The sequence below is a fragment of the Lissotriton helveticus genome, chromosome 2_1 (genome assembly GCF_964261635.1).
Source record: "Lissotriton helveticus chromosome 2_1, aLisHel1.1, whole genome shotgun sequence".
In the NCBI taxonomy this organism is placed as follows: domain Eukaryota; kingdom Metazoa; phylum Chordata; class Amphibia; order Caudata; family Salamandridae; genus Lissotriton; species Lissotriton helveticus.
Genome location: NC_136059.1, coordinates 939,657,179 through 939,677,582, shown reverse-complemented (window position 1 = coordinate 939,677,582; position 20,404 = coordinate 939,657,179).

The window sequence follows — 20,404 nt, the reverse complement described above, 5'->3', positions numbered from 1 at the left end:
ACCGCGTCCCCCGGAGAGCTCCCGCGGCCGCTGGGCACGCCCCGCTGCAGTCCGGCGTGTTATGCCACGGCGCTCCGGCGTGGTGTATGCAGCCTCCGCGGTGTAGCCGCGCTGTGGAAGAGCTCAGACCCCCGTCGCCATCACGTCGTCCTCCCCGGCGACCGGGAAAGCGGGGCCGCTGGCGGTCAAACGCCCAGAGGAGTCCGAGCGGCAGCTCTCCAAGGCAGTAGAGAGGGTCGAGCTTGGATTTGGGCTGAGGCACGGGGGGTGATAGCTGGAAATTACGTGGTAATGGGGCTTAGGGCCGGGGAGCCTCTCGAGACACGTCCAGTCAAGCCGCCATCTTGGCCATGCCCCCGTTGCAATTCTTTTTAACCACTTCCGCGCTCATGACAAGCTCAGCTCGTCATGAGCGACGACACTCTTACGCTGATGACGAGCTTAGCTCGTCATGTAACGCGGCTTTTTTTAAAACGCAGCGCGCAGCGGGAAAACCGCTAGCGCGCATGCGGTTAATAATGGACCTTCCACAACATCTGGACATTACACTGTTTATTTAAATCAGTGAAAGCTTGGATACATTGCAATGATAGGCAATTAGTTTATAAGCAACGTTTGCCTAAAGAGTTACCAAAACTTTACCAAATATTTTCAAAGTCAAAATTTTAAGATCAAAATTTGGCCTTTTTAGAGTTACTACTGTTAAAGTAGATTACTCTGGTGTTCTAGAGTATTTTAAAAGTAAGGGTGAGCAGCTTGAAGATGATCCTATTCATGGTATTAAGGTAGTGTAGGTCTATCAGGTGGTGAATGATGTGCCTGCAGCAGAGGACATTGATAATCTCTAAGGTGGATGTCTTTTGGACTTGTTGTAACTCTTGTACATGTTTCACTGGAATTCCTATATACAGTGTTTAGCCACTGTGTAGTCTGCTGCTCATAAAGGACTGTCGCTGTTTTTCTTTTGTTTACAATCCAATTGTAAATGTTGCAGAGCATGTGGAGGGTGTTACGAGGAGACGGAGTAGACTTGCTTACACATACAAAGGGAGGAGTTGAGGATGAATTCTAGGTTGTGTACATGCTTGATAGCTGTTGGTACTGTCCACAATGTACTCAGCTAGCGTAAGTCATCCGAGAGTGGATCTGAGGAAGAGTACCTTCCTTTTGTGAGACTTCATGTTTAGGGAGCTGCTCTATATGTACTTCATGACGTTGCAGCCGTTCTTATTTTTTATATTATTCATCTTTCACTCAATCAACACATTATCTATACGTACACACACACACACACACCTACTTTCTACCTTTCTTGCCTATGGTTAACAACCGTTTCTTACACTCCCACTGCAGAATCCGACTAACACTCTGTAATATACTGGAAATCAAAACACCCATTTCCTTTACAAGACAGTAGGATCTTTCCACATCTGCTACCTTTCTTCCTTTTCATCTTATTCTACATCCACTACCTCAAATACATCTACCTACTACATTTCTTGCTGCCTTTGCCAAGTATTATTGTAATTCAAAATGGAGTCCCTGAAATGGGCCCAGTGTTGCAATTTTTCAGCCCTACCGCCGCATTGGTAACTTAGTACACTTACATTCCTTCATTTGATGTGGTAGTCATTTCTCACACTCCACTACGAAATTCGACAATCTATCTGTGTAATGAGATCTGAAACATCCACTTCCCTGACAAGGCAGTGAGTACTTTGCACCTCTGCAGCCTTTCTAATTTTTCACCTTTTTTATCTTCTCAATCAAAACATCATCTACACATAACACACACCAACTTGCTGCCTTTTTTTTGCTAGGCTTATCAATTATCCTTGAATTTTATATTCTGATTCAAACTCATGCCCTTTATCAAGCCTTTTTGTTCTAACCAAAGTGGAAACAATACTATTTTGGAATGGGTAAGATGAATAGCCATATTCTAAATTTTTTAGTACTGTATTTTGCTATAACAGCCTCAGCCTTTTCCTAAAGTCATAAAGAATGACTGATTTCAAAATGTAAGAAAACATAAGAACACAATATCCTTATAAGTAACAGCCTCATACTGAGGGGAGTTTGCATATTACCTTGAGTGTAATCAAGAACAATTGTATCTATCACAGACAATGAGTGAAGAGGGAAAATTAGTGTTCCAGACATGAGCTATGATTTCAATGACAAAAGCTTTGATACACACTTTCCAGAAGCATTAAATTATGTTGAAACTTTAGAACAAATGAATTCCGATACTGCTAACGAGAAAATTGATGTGTATGAAATACCTGATGAACTGATTCAAACTCAAGGCCCTTTATTGAGCCTTTCTGTTCTAGCTACTTCCACGGCGGAAAGCAGTGGAAAATTTGCACACCGGCAGACTTTTTCCCCCGGCGTTATCAATTATTCTTAAAGTAATTCAAAGTTCAGGCCCTTCATTGAACCTTCTTTGTAACTACTACCCATGAATAGCAGTGGGTAATTTGTACACTTGCATCTTTTTTTGCGTCCTTTCTACCGCACAGTGTGTGTACGTTGTGCACTCGCTAAACTCCTTAGATGAGATACCCATTTCTCAGCCTCCCACTGCAGAATCCGACACACAGTCTGTGTAATAGACTGGGAAACCACACACCCACTTTCTTTACAAAGCAGTGGGTAGTTTGTGCATCTGCTCTCTTTCTTATTTTTCACAGAGTGCGTACTTTGTGCACTCGCTAAACTCCTTAGATGAGATACCCATTTCTCAGGCTCCCACTGCACAATCCAACGCGCACTCCATATAATGGACTGGGAAACCAAACACCCACTTTCTTTACAAAGCAGTGGGTAGTTTGTGCGTCTGCTCTCTTTCTTATTTTTCACCTTTTTTATCTTCCACTTAACACATCATGTACACGCACACACACCTACTTTCTACCTTACTTTGCCATGGTTAACTAATATTCTATTTCATATCCATATTAAAAATACAGGCCATTTATCGAACCTTTTTATTGTAGCTACTACCGCAGCCAAAGATAGTGGATAGTTTGCACACTACTGCCTTTCTTGCCTGGCATTATCAATTATTCCTCTTAAAATTCAAAGTGCTGGCCCTTTATTGAACATGCTTCGTAACTACTACCCATGAATGGCAGTGGGTAATTTGTACACTTGCATCCTTTTTTGCGTCCTTTCTACCGCACAGTGTGCGTACTTCGTGCACTCGCTAAACTCCGTAGATGAGATACCCATTTCTCAGGCTCCTACTGCACAATCCGACGCACACTCCGTGTAATGGACTGGGAAACCAAACACCCACTTTCTTTACAAAGCAGTGGGTAGTTTGTGCGTCTGCTCTCTTTCTTATTTTTCACCTTTTTTATCTTCCACTTAATCAACTATTATGTACACACACACACACAACTTCTTTCTACCTTTCTTTGCTATAGTTAACTAATATTCTATTTCATATCCATATTCAAAATGCAAGCCGTTTATCGAACCTTTTTATTGTAGCTACTACCGCGGCCAAAGACAGTGGGAAGTTTATACACTTACTGCCTTTCTTGCCTTGGATTATCAATTATTCTTCAATTTCATATTCTGATTCAAAGTCCTTTTTCAAGTCTTTTTGTTGTAGCTACTATCGCAACCGAAAGCAGTAGGATATTTGGACTCTTGCTGCCTTTTTTTTCCTAGGGTTATCAAATACTCTTGAATTTCAAATTCTTTTTCAAACTCATGTCCCTTTATCAAGCCTTTTTCGTGTAGATATTGCACACCCAGAAGGCAGTGGGAAATTTGCACACTTGCTACCTTTCTTAAGTGGGCTTATCAATTATTCCTCTTAAAATTCCAAGTGGAGGCCCTTTATTGAACCCTTCGTAACTACTACCCATGAATGGCAGTGGGTAATTTGTACACTTACATCATTTTTTACGTCCTTTCTACCACAAAGTGTGCGTACTTAGTGCACTCGCTAAACTCCTTAGATGAGATACCCATTTCTCAGCCTCCCACTGCACAATCCGACACACACTCTGTGTAATGAACTGGGAAACTAAACACCTACTTTCTTTACAAACGGGTGGGTAGTTTGTGCATCTACTCTTTTTCTTATTTTTCACCTATTTTATCTTCCACTTAACACATCATGTACACGCACACACACCTACTTTCTACCTTTCTTTGCTATGTTTAACTAATATTCTATTTCATATCCATATTCAAAATGCAGGGCGTTTATCAAACCTTTTCATTGTAGCTACTACCGCAGCCAAAGACAGTGGGAAGTTTGCACACTTACTGCCTTTCTTGCCTGGGATTATCAATTATTCTTCAATTTCATATTCTGATTCAAAGTCCTTCTTCAAGTCCTTTTGTTGTACCTACTACCCCAGCCGCAAGCAGTAGGAAATTTGCACACTTGCTACCTTTCTTTCCTAGGGTTATCAAATACTCTTGAATTTCTAATTCAAATTCATGTCCTTTTATCAAGCCTTTTTCATGTCAATATTGCACGGCCAGAAGGCAGTGGGAAATTTGCGCACTTGCTACCTTTCTTAAGTGGGCTTATCAATTATTTCTCTTAAAATTCAAAGTGCAGGCCCTTTATTGAACCTTCCTCGTAACTACTACTCATGAATGGCAGTGGGTAATTTGTACACTTGCATCCTTTTTTGCGTCCTTTCTGCCGCACAATGTGCGTACTTTGTGCACTCGCTAAACTCCTTAGATGAGATACCCATTTCTCAGGCTCCTACTGCACAATCCGACACACACTCCGTATAATGGACTGGGAAACCAAACACCCACTTTCTTTACAAAGCAGTGGGTACTTTGTGCATCTGCTCTCTTTCTTATTTTTCACCTATTTTATCTTTCACTTAACACATCATGTACACGCACACACACCTTCTTTCTACCTTTCTTTGCTATGGTTAACTAATGTTCTATTTCATATCCATATACAAAATACAGGCCGTTTATCAAACCTTTTTATTGTAGCTCCTACCGCGGCAAAAGACATTTAAAAGTTTTCCCCATTACTGCCTTTCTTGCCTGGCATTATCAATTATTCTTCAATTTCATATTTTGATTTAAAGTCCTTTTTCAAGTCTTTTTGTTGTAGCTACTACCCCAGATGAAAGTAGTAGGAAATTTGCATAATTGCTGCCTTTCTTTCCTAGGGTTATCAAATACTCTTATATTTCAAATTCTAATTCAAACTCATGTCCCTTTATCAAGCCTTTATCATGTAGATATTGCACAGCCAGAAGTCAGTGAGAAATGGGCGTACTTGCTACCTTTCTTGTCAATATTGCACGGCCAGAAGGCAGTGGGAAATTTGCGCACTTGCTACCTTTCTTAAGTGGGCTTATCAATTATTCCTCTTAAAATTCAAAGTGCAGGCCCTTTATTGAACCTTCTTCGTAACTACTACCCATGAATGGCAGTGGGTAATTTGTACACATGCATCCTTTTTTGCGTCCTTTCTACCGCACAGTGTGCGTACTTTGTGCACTCGCTAGACTCCTTAGATGATATACCCATTTCTCAGGCTCCCACTGCACAATCCGACGCACACTCCGTGTAATGGACTGGGAGACCAAACACCCACTTTCTTTACAAAGCAGTGGGTAGATTCTGCATCTGCTGTCTTTCTTATTTATCACCTTTTTTAACTTCCACTTAACACATCATGTACATGCACACACACCTACTTTCTACCTTTCTTTGCTATGATTAACTAATATTCTATTTCATATCCATATTCAAAATACAGGCCGTTTATCAAACCTTTATATTGTAGCTACTACGACGGCCAAAGACTTTGGAATGTTTGCACACTTACTGCCTTTCGTGCCTGGCATAATCAATTATTCTTCAATTTCATATTCTGATTCAAAGTGCTTTTTCAAGTCTTTTTTGATTGTAGCTACTCGCCCAGCCGAAAGTACTAGGAAATTTGCACACTTGCTGCCTTTCTTTCCTAGGCTTATCAAATACTCTGGAATTTCAAATTCTAATTCAAACTCATGTCCCTTTATCAAGCCTTTTTCATGTAGATATTGCACGACCAGAATACAGTGAGAAATTTTCACACTTGCTACCTTTCTTAAGTGGACTTATCAATTATTCCTCTTAAAAATCAAACTGCACGCCCTTTATTGAGCCTTTTTGATAACTGTTACTCGTCAATGAGTAGGTAATTTCCGCACTTCCTACCATTCATGTATAATAAAAAGCTTAACAAAAGTCTACCAATATTAAAAAAAGAGCCACTATGGTCTATGTTTATCAAATCTACTGTTTTTATCCTAATTCAAAGTACAGACCCTTTATTGACCCTTCTTCGTAACTACTACTAATGAATTGCAGTGAATAATTTCCGCTCTTGCATCCTTTTTTATTTTTTCACATTATTCAACTTCCACTCAATCAACACATCATCTACACATACACACACCAACTTGCAACATCTCTTGGCTATGGTTATCCACTATTCTTCTATTTCATATCCATATTTAAAGAACAGGCCCTTTATCGAACCTTATTGTTGTAGCTACTAACCCAGGCGATGGCAGTGCAAAATTTGCACTCTTCCTCCCTTTCTTGACTAACATTATCAAATACTCTTCAATTTCATATTCTGATTCAAATTCATGTCCCTTTATCAAACATTTTTCATGTATATATTGCACGGCCAGAAGGCAGTGAGAAATTTGCACAGTTGCTGCCTTTCTTAGCTGTGTTTATCAATTATTTTCTTCAAATTGGAATTCAAAGTGCAGACACTTTATTGAACCTTCTTCGTAACTATTACTCATCATTGGCAGTGGGTAATTTCCACACTTCCTACCATTCATGTATAATAAAAAGCTTAATAAAAATAAATCTAACAATATTAAAAAAGAACCAATATGATCTACGGTTAACAAATTATACTGTGTCCTTAGCTTCTGTTATCTGTGACTAAATAGTTTTCATCAATCTTTCTGTCAACAACTGCCTTCAATCTACACTGCAAACACCAGAGTTCACAACTTAAATTCAGCTTTGAATCCAAATTTATCTTCAGTATTTCTGCTAAGAACTTTTTTATATACATACTACCCCAACATAAGACAGTTGAAAATGTTGCACTTGCTGCCTTTCTTCACAGCAGTTAAGAATTATTATTCTTATAATCCAAATTCAAACTACAGATGCTTTATTCAGCCTTCTTCATAACTACCTGCCCTTAAATAGCAGCGGTTAATGTCCACACTTTAATCCTTTCTTGCCACACACAGTCTGTATAATGAGCTGAATATCTACAGAACAACTTCCCTGACAAAACAGTGGGTACTTTGCACGTCTGCACCCTTACTTATTTTTTACCTTATTCATCTTCCACTCAATCAACACATCATCCACACATACACACACCTTCTTGTTGCCTTTTTTCGCTGGGATTATCAATTAATCTTCAATTTCATATTCTGATTCAAACTCTAAACCCTTTATCGAGCCTTTTCTTTGTACCTACTACCCCCGCCAAAGGCAGTTCGAAATTTGCACACTACCTGTGTTTCTTAACCAGGGTTATCAATCATTCAAAAAATAACTACAAACTCAGAAACAATACTTTCATTTGCAAACAAATTGCAAAGGAATCGTATCTGTAAAACTGCTTTCCATGTTCACTCTTTTTTCCAATTCTTATATCTTATACAATACTTCCATAACTAACATCATTGACTTGTCGCATATTTGTAATAAATTCCATATATTCAAAATATGACCAGAGATTAACATTTCAAATGCTACATTAAACCTTTTACTTAATCTACCTCTGGAGCATGACAACAAATTACAATACTACAAACTATCTAGAGAAGCTTGTTGTGAAGACTCTTGAAGAAAATTAAAGTTGTCAATATTGATGACGTAAGCATGGTATCAAACTTAATGCTTGCCTTAGTGCATTTAAAAATGCAAAAAATTCGTAAAACAGAGTATGACACATTACTCTCGATTTATTTAAGACAGACATTTATGCTGTGTCCTCAGTTCCTTTTATCTGTGACTAAATAGCATTCATCGATCTTTGTTTGAACACTACCTTCAATCTACTCTACCGACAGCTCAGTTCACAACTTTAATTCAGTTTACCATCTACATTAAAGACCACATTCTTTTCAGCTTTCCTTTACTTAAGGCAGACACAATTGTACTCTGTCCTCAAATTCTGTTAACTGTACAAAATAGCATACATCAATGTTTGTATGCATTAGTACCTTCGATCTACATTACAGACAGCAAAATTCACAACTTCAATTCAGTATTCCACGTAAATTTCTCCTCACTATGTGTCCTCAGAAGTGCCTTCAATAAATTCTGCACTCAGTAAACTTCACAACTAGATACCAACACCACCAACACTATGGAAAAAAATCACTACGATCTTAACTTATTTAAAACATAGACAATTTCACAATGTCCTCACATTTCCTTACAGTTTGAAGAAATCGAAATTCCGACTTCATTTATTTATTTTAGAGATGCTTCTACCGTATGTCTTTAGATTTTCTTTAAATAAGTGACAAATACCATTTGTCTAGCTCTATTAACAACTACCTTCAATATACACTGAACAGAGAACATACAAGCTCAGCACCAAACATACTACTTACTCATTGCACCATAAATCATCACAAAAAAGAGTGAACAGTTGTATGTCACAGTGAGACATACTATACCTTTTAAATGAAATGCATGCAGAATTCAATCGACATAACACATTACTTCAATTACTGCACCCCACCCAATCACACATCATCACTCGGTACATTCAACCTCGGCACCAAATATTACTAACTCAGTGCACCAAAAATCAACAAATCACCATATTGAATGAAATGACTTAATTTGAAAAAAAATATATCAAACTTTTCAGAGATATACTTCAACTTACTTCTGTAAATAAACAACCAATATTTATTAGAACACTTGATTATAAAGACTTTCAGCCAGATTCATCAAGCGAAATGCGCTCGCAAAAGGGCCAGATTCTGAGAATCTGGCCCTTTGCGAGTGCAATTTTTGCATTTGGGATTCATCATCCCAAATGCAAAAATCGCTAATAAAGAATTCGCAAACTTGCGAGGATTAGCATTTAAGGAATCTCTATTAGAGATTCCTTAAATGCTATTCATGAAACATTTAAAAATTGTGAATTCGCAATTCAGGACCGCTATTTACCACGAAGTCAAACCTCGTGGTAAATAGCGAAAACTTAGAAAAATGCATTTAAATGCATTTTTCTAAGTTGCATGTTACACACACACACATGTCCTTTGGACATGTGTGTGCACAACATCAGTGTAAATTCACATGAGGGGCGTGGCTAGCAGCCGATGAGGACGGTCGCAGCCTAACGAGGCTCCCGAAATCCGCCGAATATCCTGACATTATCCCGGGATCCCCGCGCACCTCGGGTAGATCCCGGGTACTACCACTGACCCTGCTCCGGAGCGAGTTGCACGCCTGGGTGCTGCTTGCTAGCTCGACAAAACGCTGTGAAGGGACGGAGCTCCTGGCTCCCAAGATGGCGACACCCGGGCTCCCTGACTGAGGCGAGCCGTGCATCCTGGAGGGCCCCTCGTCAGCGCCCGCCCGTGCAGAGGAGGCCATCGGGCTGCAGATCCGTGCCCTGGGACGCCCCGGCGGGCGATCGTTTTCAGCCTACGCCGAATCCTGACCGGAGCTTCGTCGCCGGGGGTCCGGCGGGGCCCTGCCTCTCCGGGATGTGCCAAAATTTACTCCCCGGCTTTGAGGCCTACACCATTGGTGAGCACCTGCCCCTGCCCTGGGCTCCTGGAACCTGCCTTGCTGTGCGTGGCTCCCCCACCGCCTTAGGAGTGACGGGAGCTGGCTGACCCCCCTGGAGCCTGGCCGCCTGGTTGTCTGCGACCACCCACTGGGGAAGGAGTACCCTGCTGACCACGAGCCGGGGACTCCCGAACGGAGGTGTCCCTCACCGGCGCTGCGGAGACCAGCACTGAGCGCCGCGCCCTGGGCCGACTTGGCGGGCGCTCGTCCTCGACCCTCGGGGTCTCACCACCGGAGCGCCGGCGGAGCCCCGCCTCTCGGGGACGGACTGCAAATTCACTCCCCGGCGCGGAGGCCTTCACGCACGGCGGGGATCCTCCCTCTCCCCCGAGCTCCTGGATCCTGCCCGATGGTGGCGCGGGCTGGCTGCCCCCAGTACCCAGCTGACCGGTTAGTGGCGCGAGATTGTGGGTGTGCGGCGCTCCACCACTGCAGGGCCGGCCCGACTTGCCTGCGACCCCGCTCCGTTGCCCTTGGGCCTGCATCTCATGGGACGCCACTGACCCCCGCCTCACAGATAGCTGGGAGTGGGGTGCCCCCCCCACGACACGGCGCGTCGCCTGGCACTGCGACCCATCCCAGGACTTACCCCCGCTGCCCACGGGTGGCCCCTGCCACCGAGACCACTGGCACAGCGACCATCTGCGGGGCCCCCTGGGGGAACAGCTGGTGGGCCCTATCCCTCCTGCCGGATTCCGGCGGCGCTCTCGGCTGGCCCGCCGCCTGCCTGGCTGGGGACGCCCGGAGGGTGAGCTTGCCGAGAGGACGCCTGGAGTGCTGCTCACTGCTGCTGTGGCTCACGGGGGGGGATTTTGCTAGCCCCATCACAGAGCCCGCGGAGCGCAGGAGGCATGGGCGGCGGGTCTCACGGGAGCCCCGGGCCCCCTCGAACGTTGGGACGACGGACAGAGGAGCGTAATGGGCAAGACAACGAGAGGCGCAAGGACGGAGGGGACTCCCCCTTCGGAAGAGACCGAGGGCCCCGTGCACCCGGCGATGGAACTCCAGCAAATGCAGGACAAAATACTTGAAGCTATTGCGGCCACGAAAGAGTCGCTGCACAGCGACATCGCTCAGGTATCGGCAAGCCTGGGACTCCTGCGGGCCGACCATGCCAAGTTGGCGGACAGAGTCAAGGTCGCGGAGGCCTCCCTGCAGGAAATCGCGCCGGCGCAGAAATCAATGGAGGGGAGGCTCACGGAGGCGATGGACCGGATCAGCACCCTAGAAAGGCGAGCCGAAGATGCCGAAAATCGCAGCCGCCGGAACAACGTGCGCCTCGTGGGCCTGCCGGAAAAAACAGAAGGGACAGACATGGTGGGATACCTCGATGGCTGGTTGCGTTCAGTGGTGGCCCCAGAGGGACTCTCCCCATTCTTCACTCTGGAAAGAGCGCACAGGGTACCGGCGAGACCTCCGAAACCGGGCCTCCCGCCTCGCCCGGTGGTCATAAGGCTCCTGCACTACAAAGACCGAGACTGGTTGTTACAGCGCGCCAGGGACGCCGGCCCGTTTCAGGTGGACAACAGTAGGGTGACCCTGTTTCCAGACTATACATTTGAAACCCAAAAACAGCGGGCCTCCTTCCTCTCCATCAAGCGGGAACTCCGGGTGGAAGGAATCCAGTACTCGCTTCTGTTCCCGGCTAGACTCCGAGTTGTGGTGGATGAGAACACGTTGTTCTTCCAAACATCTGATGCGGCCTGGGCCTGGTGGGACACCTACAAGGCTGGCACGGACGGTGCCCGGCGCAGGGAGGAAGAGGAACGCCAGGAACAATCCCTCAGACGATCGCGGCGTCACCGGGGTCGAGGCCAAGGCCCTAAGAGACCAACAAGCACCCAAACGGCGGACGAGCGAAGAGCGGCATTGCAGGCGGTTAAAGAGGTTTCGGGGCCTGCACTGACCCACTCTGAGAGGGGCTCGGGCTCGGAGGGCCAGGGTACGGGCTCAGATTCTGACCTGTCGGAGCTGGGTGGAGCCAAGGGCCCGAAAGTCACACCACAGACGTCAGGTGAAATCATCGAGAGCTGAACCCTCGACAAGGTACCAGGTGGGGAGGCGGGGAACTACCACACCTGCTGCGAACTCTGGAGCAGGCTGCTGTGAGACTGTACTATTGCAAACTGTGATGAGTCTTATAGGGCAGAGGCCTGAGGGCAGTACTCACGGGCTTTAGTGGCTAGTGCACGCTCCCCGAGGCCCATAAGGCCACCGTAGCTCGCCTACGGAATAGAGGTTCTGTGAGCCGTTGCTCACTTGTTTGGATGGGAGTATCTCTGTTGCAGAGGGGTCCTATTCTGGGGGAGGGGGGGCCTGGAGCGGTTGGGGGTTCTCTGGGCGTAGCATTGGGGGGGGAGTTGGGGTGTGGGGCTGGGGGGGGGGAATGTGTGTGTCAGTGCCTATGGTCTGGATGCTGCTTACTAGACCTTCATCGTTCACTGTATGGGATAATGGCTAACATGTGCCCGTTGAAATGTGTGACCTGGAATATGCGGGGCCTAAACACAATGGCGAGGAGACACAAAATTCACTCATATCTGATACGTCGCGGAGTGCAAATTGCATTCCTGCAGGAAACACACTTAACTAAGCAGGAGGGTATTGCACTTCAGCGGAGATGGAGGGGCCACTTGTTCTACACTACCTACTCTGCATTCGCTAGGGGAGTGCTGATTTGGATAAGGGCGGGCACTCCACTGCAGGTCACTAGGCACACTGAGGACCCGGAGGGGAGGTATGTGGCTGTAGAGGGTCTGCTCAGGGGCTGACTCATTGCGCTCTGCAACATCTATGCGCCAAATGTAGATCAGGCTACCTATTTCACCACACTCTCCAGGGTACTTGCCAGTTATATTTCTGGTCCTACTTTACTGGGTGGGGACTTCAACTCCATAGCGGATGTTGCGCTAGATAGATCACACCCCCCGCTGCGCACCTCCCCTGTGTGTCGATTAGCGAAAAGTAGAACCGAATGGCAGGATCCCTGGGCCCTATCTGACTGCTGGCGCACGCAGCATCCCACCGTGCGAGATTACTCATTCTACTCCAGCCTACATGACCTACATGTGCGCCTCGACTCCTTTCTGTGTTCCCCTGCAGTGCTCACTGCGGTGCTCCGCACGGAGTATCTAGCGCGCACATTGTCGGATCATAACCCGCTCCTCCTGTCCCTAGACTGGATGACCGTGCCCCCAAAAATACCGACGTGGCGGCTGCGTCCCGACACTCTGGATGACCCGCCCTTCCGTGCAGAACTGGAGGAGCGTATCGGGCAATACTTTGGGGAAAACGAGGGCACAGCCTCCTCCCGAGCAACGGAGTGGGATGCTTTTAAGGTAGTGGTACGGGGCCACTGTATCGGGAAATATGCGGGGGCACGTAGATCACTGATAGAAGACCTGGAGAGATCTGAGAATGCGCTGCGGGAAGCGGAGCTCACCCGCCCCAATCGCCCAGAACTGCAGGAGACGGTGTGTAAGGCACGTGAGGCGGTAGCTGTGGAGGTGGAGCGCCTCCGCAGCTTTGATTACAGGACATACCTCACGAAAACCCTTGCAGAGGGTGACAAAACGGGCTCCCTCCTGGCCTGGCTAGCAAATACCAGTAGAAACAGCCAATCGATTCTGGCCTTGCGGGGACCTGGAGGTCACGTTCATGCCACGCAACCCGCAATAGCGGACTGCTTCAGATCGTACTATGAGAGGTTATACAAGTCTGGGTCGGGCGACCGCTCTGACATGCTGGACGCCTTCCTGGCCGACCTACCACTACCACACCTAGAACAGGAGCAGGCTGAAGCGCTGGGGGGTCCCATTACACTGGCTGACATACGCAGTGCTGTGAAACGTATGGCGCGTAACAAGACACCGGGGATGGATGGACTGCCCGTCGAGTTTTATGGGAAATACCTGGATCTCTTGGCCCCGAGACTACAACTAGTCTATAATGAGGCAAAGGAGGCAGGCCGACTCCCCCAGTCGATGAGCGAGGCCATAATGGTCCCTCTCCTGAAGCCACGGAGAGAAAGCACTGATCCTGCTTCTTACAGGCCGCTAGCTATGCTAACGACTGATTACAAAATTCTAAGTACGGTGCTGGCCACCAGACTGTTGTCCCATATGCAAGAACTGATCCATAGGGACCAATCGGGTTTCATACCCGCGAGGAATACCTCGCATAACATTCGTCGACTGCTGCGACTGGTAGATGCCCCACCACTGGAGGCGGGTTCCCCCCTCGTACTGGCTGTAGACATAGAAAAGGCCTTTGATAGCCTGGAGTGGAACTATTTATACGAAGTGATGCACCTATTTGGTCTGGGTGAGGGTTACATACAATGGACTAGAGTGCTCTATTCCACTGCGAGGGCCAGGGTGAGGATTGGTCCGCTGGTGTCGGACCAATTCGAGGTGACGCGGGGGACCCGACAGGGGTGCGCGTTGTCCCCGCTCCTGTTTGCGATAGCGGTGGAACCACTCGCGGCTGCGGCCAGGAGCGGGGATTACTATACGGGCCTGACCTTCAGAGGAGACCTCCACCATATCTCCTTATATACAGATGACCTGCTCCTCTTCCTGGACAACCCGGATGGGGCGTTGTCGGGCGCTGAGAAACTCTTAGAATGCTTTGGCGATATGTCGGGACTGAGGGTTAATTGGACGAAGACGTGTCTTTTCCCACTCCGGAGAGGGGCGGAAAGCCCTCCACTTCGTTCACGCCTGCGGTGGGAACCCCGCTGTCTGAGCTACCTGGGAGTCCACATTTATCACGACCCGGTTGACCTCCTAGACGGTAATATCGGCCGATGTATCCGTGCCCTCAAGGGTTGTATATCCTTCTGGGCCACCTTGCCCCTCTCGATGGCCGGCCGAGTGGCACTCCTGAAAATGATTGTCCTGCCGAGACTGCTCTACTACTTCCGAACCCTCCCTGTGTGGATACCAGGGTCGACCTTCAAACACCTGAAGACTATATTAGTGTCCTTCCTGTGGGGCACGGGTAGACGTAGGATCGCGCTAGCGACGCTGACCCGCCCTAGAGACGAGGGGGGACTAGCAGTCCCGGACTTTGAGTTGTACTACTTGGCGGGACAGCTGCAGTGCTTTACGCAGGAGGTGGCGAAAGTCTATCGGGGACCGGAGCAGGACAGGGAAAGGGGCACCCCTCGCCATATCCTGGCGTATATCACTCTACAACAGAAGTTGTTCTTGAGGGGACTGTCTCAGGAGGACCGTACATTCCGACAATGCTGGAATCGTGCCCAGAGGCGGGTCGGGCCTGGTCACCCGTATGCCCCTGAAATCCCATTAGGTATGGTGACGGCTCTACCGCATGGCGGTGACTGGTCGGGGTTACGCCTTTGGGAAGAAGCGGGGCTCCAGATGCTGGGCGATTTATACGAGGACGGAGTGCTTTCCCCATACCAGACTCTACAAGAGCGGTACGACCTCCCCAGAGGTGACTATTTATTACACGCAGCAGTGGTAAGAGCCATGCAGAGGCACTGGGGAGGAGGTCTGTCGGAACCCACAACGTCATTAGCATGCCAATACACGATGATGGCGGCGGGTACGTTTAAAGCCGTTACATGCCTTTACCGCAGAATGCTTTCCGAAACACTGCTGCCTCTTATGGCACTTAAGACTAAATGGGAGGAGGACCTGCAATTAGACATCCCGGACACGACATGGGCGCAGCTAGTGGGTAGAGCTAGGAAGAGCACTAGGAATGCGCGTTTTCAGCTCATACACCTATACATCATTCACAGGGCCTACCTCACCCCGCAAAAAATCACTGCATACTTTCATGTAGCTGACGCGGCTTGCCCCAGATGCAATCACATAGGTGCTGACTTAGTACACATGCTGAGGGGATGTCCCGCGCTCCAAGACTACTGGACCACCATTGGGGAGACCCTGAACGCGATCACAGACAGGGAGCTACTCTATGACGATGCTGTCACTATACTACACTGGTTCCCCCACACCAAAAAAAACAAGTTGTCCAGCAAGTTCATAGACATGGGTTTACTCCTAGCCAAAAGGGAATTGACAAAAAGCTGGAAATCAAGGGTGGGACCAACTCACAGGAGATGGCTGCATGAATTCTTGAAGTGGGCCACTGCGGAGAGCACAATCCGTTATCAATTGGCCCGCCGTCACTCGGATGATAAGGCGCGGGATGCAGCGATGGCCTGGGAAATACTGGTACAAGCCCTCAGGGATAGCACTGTAGAGGAGGAGGAGGCGGAGGGGGAGAGCGTAGATCGGCCCCAACCACAGTAAAAGGGCCTACGACACTACCAGGGATTTCACACACGCAGTTAACCGCGACTGATCCGGATTCCCAGATCAAGAGTGCTTATAGTTGCACCACACGCAGGCGCTGGCACCGCAGAGGGTGGGGGGGATTGGGAGTTGTAGATTAGTGGGGGGCTGCTATTACATGTCACTACCTATCACTACACTAGTACAACAGGGCTACTTTACCCACAGAGGACGACAACATAATAAAAGCAGACGACTAAGAACACTGACCGTTGTTGGAGATGTTCACAACACTGTACGTGGTTAATTACTCTGAACATTCACGCCGCCCTGCCTCCGGGATGAGGGCTGAATGGCTGTGTTTTCCCACATTTTTACTACTGCTCAGAACCCAGTGCTTCTGTACCTTCTCACACTGTTAGTAGCCTTGATGTATGTATATGTTACCCTGCAATAAAAATTTTTGACAAAAAAAAAAAATCAGTGTAAATTCACATTTCAGGGGTGCTACAGGGTGTCCTTTGGACACCCCTGCACCGTTGAAATCGCATCCTTATTTGCGATTAGCAAATTGCTAATCGCAAATAAGGAATAACTCCCCATGCATTCCTATGGGCCTGTAGTCCTGTAGGCCCATAGGAATGCATGGGGAGTTATTACTTATTTGCGATTAGCAATTTGCTAATCGCAAATAAGGAACATGTAGGAATCGCAATATTTTTTGCAATTCCTACATGAATCCCGTTTTGCAAGTCCTTAATAGCGATTCCTTATGAATCGCTATTAAAGACTCACAAAACGGGTCTTTGATGAATCTGGCAGTTTGTTACCAATGCGTCCTGCTTGGACCACTCCTCATCGCAAACTCCACAGAACTTTCTTGCTTTAGATGCACACGTCCTACCTTTCTTGCATGAGATTATCAATTATTCAATCTACACTGCAGACATCAGGGTTCACTACTTGCATTGACCGATCTTTCTGTCAACAACTACCTTCGATCTACACTGTGGACAGCGAAGTTCACAACTTGAATTCAACTTTCCTTCTACATTAAGAACCGCATAACATTTATCATTGTTTTCCTTATCACAGATACAATTCTACTCACTCCAATTATACTGTCTCCTCAGATTCTGTTATCTGTAACTAAATAGCATTCTTCAATCTTTGTCTCAACAACTGCCTTCAATCTACACTGCAGACAGCAGGGTTGACAACTTCAATTGAGCTTTCCTTCTAAATTAAGGACAGCATTGAATCCAGCCTTGCTTTACTTAAGGCAGACCCAATTGTACTTGTAGTGTAGCTCCTATTTTCCCAATAGGCTCTGCGCATTGGAATAGTACCTACAGCAGTAAAGGCCTAGGCCAGACGTTAACTAGGTCTACTACTGTCGATACTAGACTTAATTTTTGGGTTTGCCAGCTAAGCTCAGAGTTCGCTAGAAACTTTCTCGAATGTTCAAGGAAGGATTAACTCCCCTGATTAGACAAGAAGGGATTTAGTTTCTGACAACCATAGAACATGACAACTTTGCTCTCCCCTAATCAAGAGTCAATCTCGAGAGTCGTGTGAGCACAAGGCAATTATTTTACTCAGTCAGTACGTGCATTCTTAGTCTCATCAGAATGTAGAGAAAAGGAAGAGACGGGCGTGTTCAATAAAAAGGTGTTATTTATTGATCAGTCTCTTTTCTCGTACAAGAGAAATGGATCGATATTATTGCAATACTTATAGTTAAGTAAAGTGCATACATTAGAAGCAATAGTATAAAATAATACTGTAAAAACATTGATATGGTTTCTGAGCCATATGATGTTTAAAATGATTAAAATATATTTACATACACATATACATTTGACTAAACGTACTCAACTGGTGTTTCTAAATACGCCTACCCCGTGTACCTGACCTAAGTCTAATGCGTGGGCGGGAATAGAAAGTTACAGTTTAAGTTAAGTTTGTTTTTGCCAAGTGAATAACTAAAGAATTCTCTGTGAGGGGTTATTCAGTTCTGTACCTGGAATTTAGGATGAATGAGGAATGGTATCTCTTTCTCTGCTCTCGATATTCCAGGCTGCCTGCGAGGGCTGCCCAGAAGCGCCGGTGCTGGGTCTCTCGGCTTGAGATAGCAGCGCGTCTCTCAGCGCGTCAGGAAGGCGGGGCTGCTGCCTGCGGGGTCTGCTTCTGCTCTCGGCTTCGGCAAGTATGGCTGCTCCGTCTTGTCACCACGCGTGTGTTTGCATAGGGCAAGGTCGGCAATATTTATACCGTAAAGGTGCCGAGATTGACGTAAGGATGGACATAGGTACGTCAATAAAGATGTCATACGACTTGCTCGTTAGCACATTCTTTTGCAAAAGTTCTCTGTGAAATCAAAACAATGGCCGCATGGATTTTCCAGGTTGTCATAGGTTTGATTTGTTATGAGAACGTCGTATGCCTTATCAGGGGCTGGAGGAATGTCGCTTGTCTAATTAGATCTCAAGCGTTATGACCTAATCAGATAACACGTTCCTGTGCCGTAGTGTGACTGCGTCAGATAACGGTATCTGCATCATGGGGGTTTTCTTGCCTCATGGGCTGACTGTTAGTTAACTAGCTAGGTAGTTTAACCAGAATAGGGTCAGGAATAGGGGGATCGATTCAGAACCTATAGAAATACACGACACCCACTCCACGCTAACTATGGTCATATCTACTAATCTATGCATAGTATAACATAGTACAACATACTATAGAGTATAGTGTATACCTTACCACCCCAAAATACATAAATGCATTTCGAAATTTTCAAATATACTGAAAAATTGCAGTCATATATATTGTATGCACTTAAGCTATGAATTAAATGCAAAAGTAAACACGCATTGTTATGCATTATTGCTTTTTGGTATATGAGAAATACACATGAAATGGCTCTTAATATAGCTATACAGAAAGGAAGGTCGAGACCATTTCATCACAAAATAAAATATTTGCGAACATACCAGCGGGCAGCTAAAGTCTATATAAAGTATCTAAAATAGAAATCTTAGTTCTCTAGGAATAGTTTCTTACTTTAAGCAGAAGATCAGTGTCCCGGGGAAAAAATATATAGAAAAATATTTTAAGGGCTTGCTGAAAAAAGTTGCTGTCCGTGAACTGGATTGTAATTGTTCATGTGACTTTATTTTTAAAGGTTGAAGGCCGAATTCAGGGAACGCCGTGTGCGAGTTTACTCAAAAGTCTCTATTTCTGTTCCGGAGAGAACATCATATCATTCAGGCTTTCGAAAAAACTGTCAACAGCTTCATGGGAAAGTTCCACTAAGTCGGAAATAGGGGTAACCATGCATTCGTGCGCATGATTGTCTCCATTGACATTCTGATTTGCATTGCTGACAGAAGGTCGTACCTGTTCGATGCTGCTTTCATCTTGAACTTCACTACTCTTCAATCGTAGTGGTGAAGATTCCAGGAATGCCGTCATCAGAATTGGCAGCCTTTGAGGGCAGCACAGTGCGTGAACCTTGGTAGGAACCAACAGTGTATCTGCATCCACCGGCGCATCCGATTGTAGCGTCAGACAGGTGTCTAACACGCATTCTTCTCCGCATAGCAGACACCTTAGTACAGGTAAAACACACCTTTGCCACATTGGTCGAAATGATAGAAACCAAGTCATGTTTAGGTCTCTAAGCCGGGAGAGTCCCAGGATTTTTGATATCCGGTCCCGGTATCCAATGGCTAGGATCGTATCTTCCATTGTCGCGAGAGTTTGATCTGTGACATGGGTTGCCATAACGAAAAATAAGGACTAGGAATAGGATTCCTGCAATTAGTCCCAGGATCAGGGGAAGTCCGCCAAAAATCGAATGGACGAAATCTGGAAAAATACCCAGTATGGCTTTGAATGGTGTTAATGCCATCGAAAATACTGTCTTAAATACCTTTGAGACCCCAGTGGTATCAGAAATATTTAAGATTTCGCTCAGGATTTCCGCGAAATGTACGGGGGAATTAGTTGATAATAATGTATGTATCTCTGCAGTCGTCCTTGCGACTTGTAGATCATACGTTTCTTTAGATGACGTGAGCCTTGTAGGCGTCTGAAGAAGCACTGTTTTCATTCTGCTTAAAGTGTCTATTCGAATAGAAGTAATTTTCAAACCGGGCCATGCCCTTGCCTCCCTGTCTGGTAAGGAGCTGGGGAACAAAGAACGTCCACAGCACTTGACCTTCGCCGTCGTGGTGACGAGATAAGGAGTCCCGGGCATAAGACTACAACAT